Here is a 12,406-nt window from a genome sequence, read left to right on the forward strand (position 1 = left end):
AAGGGCACTGAACAATTTCTTTATTTAGTTAATATTGAAGAATTAGCTCTCTGTAGGGCTACTTACTGAGGCAACCTGTGAGGGGCCGTACCACTTTCTCTCTTCCATATTGTTCAAGAATTGAGTCTAACATGTATGTAAATCTGTCCTTCCTGTTTGCTCACTGAGCAGTCATGGGTAGCTCAACTGTTGGGATATATTTGTCCCATAGGATTCTCTATTGCCTGCTGACTCTAGCCTTCCTTCCTCGATTTGGAAGGACAGCCTCATCTTCTGTCCAACTGTACACATGGTGTCCTCATCTTTCAGAAACAGGATGTTTCAATGATTGTCACTGATCCCTACGCTGGGTGCTTCTTTGTCAAGAAGGTAGGGCCGCTTCCATCTGTAAGGAATAGCAAAGAAAGGCACAACAGTTACCAGGAGATCCTATCTTCTGGATATTGAGAACAGTGTTTAGTCTCTCTTGTGAGGGGTGGGGAGGAGTAAGGGTTGTGGGATGAGGAGGAAGAATGTGGCTGAAATCACTTCAACAATCCCAAATGGAGGCTTAAACCCAAACACAAACCTTCCCAACTAGCGAAGGGAAGACACCAGAAGACAGTGATTAAGATAACTCTCCAAGTTAAGCTTCTCCAAGACCTACCAACTTCCTTCTCCCACTTAAGGTGCTCTCTACCATGCTATTGTCCACTCTCTAGAGATCATTGCAATCAATGAGGAAACAAGTGTGAAGTTGCTATGACTAGAATTTTACGCCTCACTTGTAAAAGTTGGTGGTAATGGTTTTTTAATAAGCTTAAAACTCTCTTCATCTGGATGAGTTTCCTTCCTATTAAGGAGTATCTCAAAATACAAACAAATGCCCTGTTTCTGATTTCTGCATGTTAGCTAATGGCAACAGTCACTCTTGACTTAAATTCCACAGTATAAATGAGACTTGACTCTCACCTGAAGTCTATGGGACTCTGAATTAAGCAGATCCTGCTTGTCCTTTCCATCTGTGGAAAATTAGATGAATTCCATAATGTCTGTGGCAGGAGCCAGGTGAGAACTGGACCCAACATTTAAGGTGGCTCTCAGCTACTCCTGCAGTAGGCAAGAAGGCTCCTCTGTCTAAAAAATAATTAGAAGGTTGTATACCACAACTCTGAGCAGCTGTGTTAAAAGTTTGTGTGCTCCTCCATTTGGGTGCTCAGAAGGAAAGGGGTAAGGGTGGAAAGACAATACTATGTCTTGTCAATCACCACTAACCAACAGCTGATGTTTAGACCATCAAAGTAATTGTCAATATGTAATTGCCATGTGGTCATATTGTACGTGAAGTAACTGCACCTTTAGGAGCCAGCATTCAGAAGTCCTACCTGTTAGGTCTCACTGAGAAATGGAACATGCTTCTGGATTGCTAAGCACTCTCTAGAACACATTCATGGTTCTAGACATCCTAGGTCTGAAAGCCACTCTGCTGAGACTGGGCTTTGGTATGGTTGGTTAACAAATCATACTACTTAAATGGGTAGGCAGTTTGTGATGGGAGGGGGGAATGCCCACACTATCCTGTCTGAGATAGGACAAGAGGTGGAAAAGCTCTAATAACCTTAGTTTGGTTTCCATCCACTCTTCCTGCAGAATGGCTATTTCCTCATGACTGTCAGGATTGAAGGACTACATGACACTGGGAAAGTATCTTTCCATGAAGAAGAACTGAGATGCCCAATCTACTTGCCAGGGTACAATTCTAGGTTTCGATGTCCCAGCCTGAAATTGTACAAACTGTTCTGGGAGGGAGAGGCAAAACTATGTACCTTTACTGTGCCAGTTTGCCATGTCAGATGGTGTTGGGTGCTCTCTAGAGAGTCAAGTGGCTGCAGTGTCTCGTATCCCTAGACTACATGGGAGGTTAGACTGATGCATAGTAAAGATAGGTTGCCCCAGTGCCTAGAAGAGAGACTCTCCTATAGGGTTCTAAGTGGAGGGGGGGTTGGTTCAACTTCAATGTTTCTCCTTTCTCCAGCTCTAGATGCTCCAAGTAACAGTGTAGGCACAGCTGTTCTGTGCCCAGACAGGCTGCCTTGTGCCACACCTCCTGTCCCTCAGGAAGAATGTGAGGGGAAAGGCTGCTGCTGCTGCTATAGCCTTGGTGACCCAGTTGCTCCTTGTTACTATGGCAACACAGGTGGGTTGGAATTTAAACTGCACATCTTGGTGCGACCAAGGGGAATCTGAGCATCATAACCAGGTGTCTAGTGTAGTTGGGAATACTACCTTCAGGGCTTGGGAGCTACCATGAGGCTGCTCCACTGGAATTTGGCTAGCACCATCTCCTTCTTTAGGGCCAGAAGGGACCATCATGATCATCTAGTCTGACTTCCTGCACATTGGAGGGCACAGAACGCACTCACCCCCTTAACCTCTGGCTGACTTACTGAAGTCCTCAAATCTTTAAATCAACACTTCAAGTCACACAGAATCCATCGTTGTTTAAACCAGCAAGTGCCTGTGCCCCCATGCTGCAGACAGTTCAAAAACTCCTAGGATCTCTGCCAAGCTGATGCAGGGAGAACTCCTTCCTGACACCACATGGCAATTGGCTGACTAGGGGTTCTCAAACTTCATGCCCTGCAACCTGCTTTTTGACAATGAAAATTACTACATGAGCCCCATCACCCTGGGCACGAGGGCAAAGGCCAAGGACTTCACTTCCTAGCAGGGGGCCTGAAACCTGAGTACTGCCACCAGGGCTGAAGCCTCATTGCTTCCTGCCCTGGGTGGTTGGGCTCAGGCTTCAGCTTTGGCCTTGGACCCCAGCAAGTCTAAAGCCAGCCCTGGCGACCAACTAAAATAAGGCTGTGACCCACTTAGTGGTTCTCAAACTGGGTCAGGGCCTCAGAGTTAGACCTAGTACATGTGAGCAGACCCACTAAACCAGTAGTTCTCAACCTATGAGCCGTTTGCAGCCCAATCTGCACAGAGCTGCAGCCCATGTGACATCATCCATGCGGTGGTGGTGGTGGTGTATGCAGCCCACAATGGTAAAGGGATTGAGAACCCCTGCACTAAACAGACACCTGGGAAAGAATTTTTCTGCAGTAACTCTAAGCCCTCTAATCTAGTGTTCCACCTCTAGCTGTTGAGGTAGAACATCTGCAATTGCTATTAGCAATAGATCTTAAACCATTGTAGGTAGTCCTCATACCATCCCCTTCACAAACTTACCAAGCTCAGCCTTGAAGCCAGTTAGGGTTGGGTTTTTCTCCCACTCCTACTATTCTCCTTGGAAGGCTGTTCCAAATCTTCCCTCTTCTGAAAGCTGGAAACCTTTGCCTAATTCCATCTAAACTGGTTGATGGACAGTTTATATCCACTTAGTCTTTTGCCAACGTTGACCTTAACTTGAATAACTCAACTGTCTTCCCCTGCTATTTATCCCTCTGATTTCTCTAGAAATATTAGTCTCCCCTCAGCTTTCATTTTGTTAGGCTAAATTTCCTTAAGTCTCCTCCCATAAGGCAATTTTTTTCCATTCCTCTGGTCATTCTGGAAACCATTCTCTCTACCTGTTCAAGTTTGAATTCATCTTAAACATGACTCTAGAACTGCCACAGTATTCCAGATGAGGCCTCATCAGAGCCTTGTATAATGGCATAACTTCCCTCTCTCTACTTAAAATACCTCACTGGATGCATCCTAGGATTCCATTAACTTTTTTCACAGCCATATCACACTAACAGCTCATGGTTGAGCATAGGATGACTATTACACCTGAGGGTCTCCTCCTTTGTTGCTTCCAAGTGATTAAGTCCACAGTTTATAGCAAAAATTCTTGTTAGTCCCAACTTCTGCTTTGCACTACTAAATTAAATCCTGTTTCTATTCCTCTACTATTCACTAACACTGTTCACCTTTCAGCATAACTTGTAGCTTCCCCTTTAACCAACTGCTTTCCCATCTTTTGATCCTCCATTTAAATTGGAGAAGGGGATTAATTTCACAGCTAGAACTGTGTTGCATGCTAAATTGGGATGGCCGTCTCAACATCCAGATCTGGTCTAATGGCTTGTGTTCAACAACCAGAACACTAAATCCACAATGTCCCCTGAGCCCTATAGGCACCAGGGTTGCTTGGTGCCTGAGGTTTTTTCAAAAGTAAATTCCCCAGGTGCTTGCTTCCTTCCAGCTCAGAGGTTCAGACTCTTATACTGGTGACCCCTTTCACATAGCAAACCTCTGAGTGTGACCCTCCATACATTAAAAGCACTTTTAAAAAATATATATTAACACCATAAATACTGAAGGCAAAGCAGGGTTTGGGTTGGAGGCTGAATTCCTGACTGCCCCCAGTTTGAGACCCTGCTCTAAGATGAGGCAGCAGGGTGCATATCCAGGTTTCCAGTGGCCAGTCTCTCACCAAACCATAGAATGGTATACAAACCAGGGCAAGACAGGTATTTAGCTCCCTAACTTACCCATGTGGGGCTGATCTGGTAGTGACTCCCCTCTGAGTGTGCCTGTCAAATCAGGCCCCATTAAAGTCTGGTTGGAGGTGGTGGTGGTGCTGCCCACCAAGCTCTTACCCCATTGGCTAGAGCACTCACCTGGGATATGGGAGAGCCAGGTTTAATTGCCCCTCACTGGCAGAGGTAGAAGATTTGCACAGGAGTTTCTGAACTCAGAGTGCTTTAACCTCTGAACAATGGGATATTCTAATGGGGGCTCCCTCAAACTCTCTCATTGAAGCTCCTCCACTGTGTATAAATGGAAATCCAGCCTCCCTGCAGCCTGGACTTAGTGACAGGAGCAGCGCCAGTGTTTTTGGCACCCTAGGCGCACGGCTATTTCACCGTCCCACGGCTCCAGTGGACCTGCTGCAGGCGTTCCTGCAGAGGGTCCGCTGGACCCGCGGCTCTGGTGGAGCTGCCGCAGGCGTGCCTGCGGGAGGGTACCAGAGCCACGGGACCAGTGGACCCTCCGCAGGAATGCCTGCAGCAGGTCCACCAGAGCCGCCTGCCGCCCCCCCAATAATCCTGGCACCCTAGGCAATTGCCTAGGTCGCCTAAATGGAAGCGTTGGCCCTGCTTAGTGACTCACTCCTGAGAAGTGGGCAGGGCTTAGCACATTCACACTCCCATGGGTTAGCTTGGGCTTCCTGCCTAGCATGCTGCTTGTTGATTGCATTTTGGGTGCCTAGCTCTCCTCATATAGAGAGCTGAAGCACCTAGCTTGGCCTTGTGAATCTGTTTCTGTGATGTGGGTTTTTTCTAGGCTTCTGAATGTTTGAGGCCATGAAGTTCAGCATTACAATATCGAAGTCCAGTTGTGAATTCCACAACCCTAAAGTCAACCATTGTAAACTTGGTGGTTCTCAGCAAGTTTCTAAACTGATGTGGAAGAACATCCCATGTTCAGAAAATGAACTGATTCTGGATGAAATGCTAGGTCTCTTGTATGCAAACACCATCAGAGGGCATAGAGCTGTCCTTCCAACACACATAGTCTAAGACCATAATCCATGCTATGCTGACTTTCATAACTGTTGCTGATGGTGAACTTTCCCAACTAACTTTGGAGGGCCTGTCTGAGTGGCCTAACATCAAGAAATGCCTGCTAGGTAGCTTGCTGCCTTAAACTACCCCCCGAGGAGTCCTTAGACATTGTGGTGCCCTATGAAACCCCACTGTGAGGGAGGACAAGAGGGTCCCCAAGGTCTCCATGGAGGGGCATCCTTGAGTCTCTGCAGGGGGGCTGTTCCTAAAGTCTGTGGTGGGCAGGAGCAAGCATCAGGGGGCAGGGGGAAACCACCCCCAGCACAAGCTGGCAGAGTGGAACAAGTTGGGGCTGGGTCACTCCACTGCCCTGTGAGTGTGGGGTCAGGCCTGCCAGGCAGCAGGAAATGGAGTGACCCAGCCCATTCCACTCTGGGAGCCAGGGGAGCAGACTTGGGGTGGGGGGAACCACCCCAGCACAAATAGTTCACACAGCTGGGAGCCAGCATAGTGGGCTGGGGCCAAGTTGCTCCATTTCATGCCCTGCACTCACCAGGTGGCAGGTCCAACCCCTGCTGCAGTACCCCAGGCCATAGCTCAGGGGAAGGGGCGGAGCAGGGGCAGCTTTTCTGACCAGTTCAGCTGGAGCAGCATGCAGTTGCACAGGGCACCAGGAAATTTGAGGCAATTTGGTGCCACAAATTTCTTGATGCCCTATGCAGCTGCATAGTTTTGCATGTGGGTAAGGACTGCCTGTACTACCTCCACACAGCCAGGGTCAGGCTTATAAATGTCAGATCCTAAACTGAGTGAGACTTCCTTGTCTAAAACTCCTGGCTGGCTCCATCCCCTCGTGGGAATGATTAATCTCCTCACTAACAAAACCTTGAAGGGCTAGAAATGATAGCTTTGGAGCTGGCCTTGGTAACTTTGGGTGGATCAGCAAAACTGTTCCCCTCCTCCCCAAGTAAACCTGCCATCACATCACTGTGCACTAGGCATGCCTGTAGGTGTCATGTGACTAGCAAGATGACACCAATACAAAAATCCAAGGTGAGTGAGTTTGGTGCATATCTTCAACAGGCCTCAGTTAAAACAGGTAGCCCATTGAGGGAGGTGTACAACTGTATAAGAGAACACAATCCCTGCTTTGAAGAGCTGTGTGGGGACCATCATACTTATTCTCCCAACACCAACTGCAGAAGTAGAGGTCATTGTTGACCAGCTTGCATCCTTCCTCATCTGAAAGGATCAATATTTCAAGAGCAAAGACTTGCTCCCTCTACATTTTTGGGCACCATCTGTTTTGGGAAAGCTAAGGTTGGCTCTGCTTGATGCTACAGAGAGAATCTGTTTGCAGAGAGACTTGCTGAGGGACAAGATGGCAGCATTTGCCATATGGGGGTCTAACCAAGCCTTTCTGCTGCTTCACTTTCAGTGACAGCACAGTGTACAACTGATGGCCAGGTCTCCATAGCAGTCTCTAGAGATGTGACTTTGCCACGACTGATCCTGGACTCTCTGCATCTGGCAGTGGGCATGGCAGCAGCTGTATCCCTGTGGCCAAGAGTAATACCTTTGTCCTGTACAGATTCCCACTCTCTGCTTGTGGAACCACTTTCCAGGTAAGAGGGTAGCAGGAAAGGGAGAGACTCTTCCCTGACCACCATGACTTCTCCTCTCTGGGTGGTGGTCTTTGCTGCCTCGTGCCAGGATCTGAGTGGGATAAAGTAGTTTTTCATCAAGAGCTTGTATGGCTATTTGAAATTCAATTAGAAAAGAGTGAAAAGGTGGACACCTAGGAAAGAGTGTCTAGGGGTGAATCAGAAGTAGCTACTTCTGAGAATGAAAGGGAATGGCTCTGCTTTCCCTCATAACTGAGCATCTAGGGGAGCAAATCACCCCTTATCTCTGGCTCAGGTTGCTCTCACCACTAACTTGCATCTCTGCTTTAGGCAAGAGCCAAAAGGCAGAGCTGGATACTCAAGAATTCCAAGTTCATCCCAAATGGGACAATACCCCTCAAGTCCTTGCAATGACTAATGCTAATCCCCTTCTGAACAGGGAGCTGGAGACCTGGGTGTGTATGAGAATCAGCTCGTGGCAGACAGGGATGTGAGAAGCTGGAGCACTGGGTCAGTCACCCGGGACAGCACCTTCAGGTACTTCTGCCTGTTAAGCTCTGGGGAGGCCTGTATGGAAAGGATGTTGTAGATTCTGCCCCCCTGATGTACAGAGCACTGCTAACCTGACAAGACTCTGCCCTTCGGAACAATTTTAGTAGAAATCTGCAGGTGGGATGGATCTCTCAGCCTGCATGTTTAGGAAGGGACTTCCTAGCCACAACACTCTCATCTGCAATCCTCTGCAGAGGGCTACTACTAATCCCCTGGATACAGGGTTTGGGGGAAACCCCATATGGACACTGTCTTGATAATTCATCTTAAACCCTTCTCAAGTGACCAGCTTAACAGAAGCTACTTTGGGACAGGAATAAGTCCCTATGGAGGGAATACCAATATAACTAGACTGGTGTAAATAATGCTTGGCATTGCATCAAACCTTTGTGTAGAGTCCCCTTAGGCAGACCACAGAGGAAGTGGGAGGAACAGGACCAACACCGGAAGTGTGCACAGCTGACTGGCTGCTGGGATGGGCGTGGGATGACCAAGTAGCCTGCCTCACCTGACAGAATGACTAAAACTATGGCAGGGAGGAGGGACTAGGACTTACAAACCTTCCCATATCTCTTCCTGATGCATTTGATCTCACTTGTAGCTCTAACTCTTCTAACTTAGAGGAGACTCCTGAAATCACTTGTGAACCTTTTTCTTATATGACTAGGTGGTGGTCTAGTGTGAGTCTGATGGTCAGGTGACTCCCTCATGGGGCAGGGAGAAGTGCAGTATGGCTAGTGCAGCATGGGACTAGCTGGCTGCTAAGGGGAATGAAACATTCACTTGACTCTTCCTGTGTACACCAGGCTCTGTGTCAGCTGCAGCTACTCCACTGGGGATGTCCTCCCACTCAACGTGCAAGTCTTCACTTTGCCACCACCTCCTCCAGCCACTCAGTATGGCCCCCTCACTCTGGAGCTGAGGATTGCCACAGGTAATGATGACTTCAACCTTGGAGGCTAAAATGCTTGGGGGCCCACCATGCCTGGGTACTCCTTTCTAGAGAACTTATTGCCAACAACCAGCTTGAAGGTGGGGGCAGGAAAACAAAGTTCTCAATCCTATAGGAGATGGGTGGTGACTCCTATAGGGAGTTGCTGCTGTCTCAAGTCTTAGAGTCCTGAAGTGGCAACACTAAGTACATGGTGCAGGGAGGTGCAGGTCCAAGGTAATGTTACTACTAATTCTCCCAGGATCTGAAGATCCAAAGAACTAGCATGGTTTTGTGATCACCTGATGTCCAAGTGCTTGCAAATTCTTCTGTGAGTTGCAATAGCAGGTGCTTTCTCTTTACTGTCTGTAAAAGGTCATCTCTTCCTCAGTTTATTGGAGTTCTTGCCCTTATGGAAAAATATTCCATACCTAGCCACTACTGAGGCATCTAGTGCTACTTACTGTCAGACAGGATTCTGGATTAGTCTGAGCACTGGTTTGATCTGAAACGGCAATTCCTGTGCAAAGCTCCCCATATGAGTGTTTATAGAATCATGAGTTACCACAGTGGATCCAAACGAGACAGAATTCTGTCCTGATGCTCTCGCGCTCACTTAACAGACTAACTCTCTTGCCCTACAGACCAACAGTATAGTAGATACTATGTCTAGTATACTAGTGACTAACCTGTGGTGAAACTTCTACGGGATCCAGTCCACATGGAGGTCCAAATCCTGCAAAGAACAGACCCAAGCCTAGTTTTGGCTCTGCACCAATGCTGGGCCACCCCAAGCACTAATCCCATGCAGCAGCCACAATGGCCCATTCTGGTGGATGGTAAGTGACTGGTTCAAGAAATGTATAGGGCTGAGGAAGGCTACTAGAGACAGTAGCCCACTTTTCTCAGGTGTTCATACACAGGTGACAACTACCAAACAGAGCTTATCCCTGTGGGAGCTGCTTCAGGGCTGCAATTTCCATCACATTACCAGCACTTCATCAGCACTTCTACCTTTATGGATCTTGCCTCCCAGAAGGCACTCAGTGGACCAGTAAGCACCATATAGTTCCAAGTGCCTTGTTTCAGAGCTTGTGTAAGGCTTGTTGGTCATGCTTGGAAAGACCCCCCATACTGAAGTTAAAACATGGTAGAATCATGTTTAATCTATTACCCCTCCCACTCCCTGATGACACTACAGAATTAATTTAGGGAGGCTTCTTCACTGGTCTTTCAGCATTGGTCTTGGGTCCTGCACCTCCTTCCCAGCACTGCAAGGTCTACCAAGCTCTGAAAAGAAATTCAAGGTGGTTGTGGTGGCTTCTGCCTATCCAGATGTCCTAATTAGCAACGAGTTGAGACTCCTAGTTTAGCAGCCAGTCTCCTTCACTCCAGACACTGAACTATTTGGATCCAGATACCTTGCTGTTCCAACCCGTCTCATGTTAAATATTTACAACAGTCTTTACTTCCTCACCCCTTCAGTAGGTTCTGGTCTCCCAGGGGCAATTAGGGGAGACTTTGCTGAGCATTAATTTATGGGTACTAGCTAAAAATTCAGCTGGAGGTTTTCTTCAGTCTCCCTCTGCATCTTCTCTTGCACTGCAGTGAAAGTAGACCTGCTTCAGCCTGTGTTCCATTTACAATGGAATCCTGCACAGCTCGCTGCCCTGAGACACGAGGTAAGAGCTATATGCCTGACTTCAGGATAGGTTCAGAGGCACCAATGCTTGCACAACCATCTCTGAGGATGGAGGGATTCAAAAGTCTTGTGCCTTTATTTCCCAATGTCATTGTGGGCTGAAAATAACCTAGTTGAGCAACATAACTTTTTAATTTCCCCTAGAGAGAGGGGAAGACTGATGTTCTGGGTCCAAGGAGAAATGCCAAGGTCACTTCCTTGGAAGGAAGGGGTATCTATGGGTACTGTCTCAGGAGTATAACTGATCTCCCTCCAAAGCGAGGAACTTCGGGAGAGGTTAAGGCTAAATCTGACACAGGTCACTTAATGCCAAAAGTGTTGGCATTGCACTCTAAAAGGCTCCCTGCCCTGGAGATACTAAAACAAGAGGAGCTAGTTGGCAGTGAGAAATACTTGGAGGCTCATTCTTGGTATTGCAGTGATGGGTTTTGAGGATGATTGAGTCATGGTCTGAACAAACATGGAAAGCCATGCCCTAGATATGGGCAGCATGGAAAACCTGCATAAAGTGAGAAACAGGATGGGAGAGGCAAGGCCTGAGACCTAGAGTAGGATGGGGGGTGTACAGGGCCTTACTAACGGGTGAAAACCACCACACACTCAGATACAAACATCTCCTTGTCTCCAAACAGCAAGAAGAACTCCTGATAAGCAGACTTCAGAAAATGCTCCAAGGAACTTGGTAACCACAGAAGAACCTGTGGACTTCTAGAACACTGAAGCAGATCAGACTCTTGGACAGAAAGGTAGTAAATGGAGGAGGTGCTGGTTGTCCCAGCTGCTTCAGTGGTTCTACTGTAGTGCTACACATCCCCAAAGTAATGCACCAATTCTAGGCATGAGTTGAGGATATCCAGATGTGTGGAAATCGTGGCACTAAAATGGTGGTGATCTTTCCCTTTGGGGACCCAATCACTAGACCTCTCATGCTTACTGCAGGCTCTTAATTGTAATGAACCTGCTAAACATCTAGCTTGGAAGACAAGTGCTGTAAGGGAACACTAGGACCTGGATTATACTGTTTAAAACTGTTTTATGACTTCTAGAGTAGAACAAAAGCCTGAGTGTCAATATGACACACCCTGATGTGTCTTCATGGAACAACAAGTCTAGGGTTTGGGATTCACCAATGGAGTATCGGCCTGCTGAGTAACACAACTTTCCATTCCTTTCTGCTAATGCTCAGACTACCTGCAATGTCATAGATTAGGGTTGGAAGAGACCTCAGGAGGTCATCTAGTCCAACCTCCTGCTCAAAGCAGGACCAACACAACTAAATCACTTACACCACAGGAGAAATGGAACTAGATGCAAGGTGGTGAGGTGCTTCACTATATGAGAGCAAGGGTTGAATCCCCTCCCTTTGTGCCATAGGGAAGGAGCTGGTGGCCTTAAATCTGAGGGTCCACAAGTCCTTCCTTGGGTAGGACTAGCAAACTGGGACTCTGTCTGTTAAAACTCAGCTTTGGAGGAGTTGAGAGCAGTGCAATAGCTAAGAAGCTTGCAAGCTGATCTCTACACTGTTACGTTAGCACCCTTCTGTTCTATAATTTACCTAGCATTTACCTCTTCCACCTTCTAGATTCTAGTGGCTATAGGTACAGATTAAACTAACTGCAAAACTATACCCAGGCACTTCCAGCAATGGAAATAGAGCAGGAACCTAGTTACCATTTGGTGGATAAACTAACCCTTCTGGTGGTGGATTATTCATAGAGATCACCTTTGCCCAAACTATTACTTGACCATCCTCTCCTTTTCACAGGCTGCCAATGGACTGGAGATCTCCTGTCCCAGGAATGGGAGCGAGTGACAGTGGTTGTGCTAGCTCCTGCTACTGTTGCTCTGGTTTTCATTGGAGTAAAGTATTGGCAAAGGCAAACTCTTAAATAAAAGAATAAAACTCCTGAATAAAAGTATATGAAGGAAGTGTGGCTTGGGTCTGGTTCTTACTGGGGGAAGAAAGAGGGTCCTTCATCTTTGGCCCTGTTGTAAGGGACACCTGTAACTTCATCCAGAAGTGTTGGTCTCTTTCCACTGAATTGTGGACTCTGTACTAGTGCATACAGCTCTTCGTGGCTTTGATTAGGGTGCAGCATGTTACACTGTCAGC

General features: G+C 47.3%; 1 pseudogene; it reads left to right on the plus strand.

The window, feature by feature from the left end:
• LOC116822259 (zona pellucida sperm-binding protein 4-like) overlaps positions 1–12,106 on the plus strand; it is a 92,831-nt pseudogene extending 80,725 nt beyond the window's left edge.
• Positions 12,107–12,406: the final 300 nt, after the last annotated feature.

The sequence above is a fragment of the Chelonoidis abingdonii genome, chromosome 1, assembly GCF_003597395.2.
Source record: "Chelonoidis abingdonii isolate Lonesome George chromosome 1, CheloAbing_2.0, whole genome shotgun sequence".
Lineage (NCBI taxonomy): Eukaryota > Metazoa > Chordata > Testudines > Testudinidae > Chelonoidis > Chelonoidis abingdonii.